Below are 1475 nucleotides of genomic sequence, written 5' to 3'. Positions count from 1 at the left end.
ATGCAATATTTTTAATTACTTAGATATCATGCCTATAAGAAACTCAAATACTGCACCTATTCAACCTATCTAAATGCCCTCACACTGTCGGAATGTTTGTAAGAGCTTAAGTGTTTCATTTGTTAACATGCTTACTTCTATGCACTCTTAGATGATATGCCTATAGGATGCAACCATGTAATACTTTTGATAATCTCGATACCATGGCTATAAGGATTGACAATTAACCAGCTGCTTCATATCATTTGTACTGCTTCGCCTAGATAGCATGCCTATAGGGATAAAGCTATAAAATCAATTCCAATTTTCAACTACTAGATATCCTGCCTCTAGGATACTGTCACCAGCCTAAGAGATTTGTCTATAAAATCAGCTTTGGTAATTCATGATTCTGGGATCGTTTCACTGCCCCTTTGCGCAAACAATCTAGAGATCATGATTATAGGTTTGTAATGCCCTTAATTTGCAAATCCGCTGCATGTACATTGCTAAAAACAGAATCATCTAGGAGCCATGCCTATAGGACTCACGACTATAATACACCTTAATTCTGAAATTGTCTATTGCGTAATATGAAGATCTGCTTGCGTGCTTTTGTTGTTATGTGTGGAGGTATTTGATTGTCTTTACGTGAAGTCCTATCTGTTTTGAATGTTGCTTAGTTTTATCATTTTTGAGCAACCTAAGTAAGTCTAGAACCACTCAAATAGAGGTCCAAAGCCTCCTGGACCATAGGCATGGGATGGGTAGTGCACGCATAGGATATGACTTAGAATGTAATTGAACGTTTTAGATAAACAACTTCAACATAGTAATCGGGTAGCAGGAGATGATAGTCTGTGCCTGCTGAATAATATGAGCAGCTCCTATCTAAAGAGAGTTGTGAAGTATTATTTATGTTGTACGGGGTGATCCTTTAGGCTAAAAAACTTAGGACCGCCCCTTCTTTATATACTTGCTATTTACACTTAGTCATTTAACATAGACTAATATATATGTACCCTTGTAATCATTAAGGATTTGTACAAATTCCCTTGTGTTATAATAAAACTCTTCGACTTTTATATTTTCTTTGTTTATTTGATCATCTAGCCTAATTACATAATCCACATAGTTTTAAGTTCGGCCGGGACCCACAGTTGTGGACCTCGAAGAGTGCCTAACACCTTCTCTTTGAGGTAATTTGAGCCCTTACCCGATCTTTGGTGACGTTGACTAGTCAAATAGAGTTATTTGAAAATAGGTGCCCTAATGCACCTTAAAAATCGTTAGGTGGCGACTCTTCTATTTCAATACCTTCCTTAAAAGAGTTGTCACACGTCGAAACCCGCTTTCGCGAGAAAATGGGATGCGACAACATGTCGACTCTGCTGGGAATTTACACTTAGACTCTTACCATAATGAAATTGGCTTATGTGGATTGCTTTCTTTGTTACATGCACATATCTTCCCTTCCTCACCTTTATTCATTTAAT

The sequence above is a fragment of the Nicotiana attenuata genome, unplaced genomic scaffold, assembly GCF_001879085.1.
Source record: "Nicotiana attenuata strain UT unplaced genomic scaffold, NIATTr2, whole genome shotgun sequence".
Lineage (NCBI taxonomy): Eukaryota > Viridiplantae > Streptophyta > Magnoliopsida > Solanales > Solanaceae > Nicotiana > Nicotiana attenuata.
The sequence above is the reverse complement of the archived record's forward strand: the minus strand, read 5'-3'. Positions refer to the sequence as shown.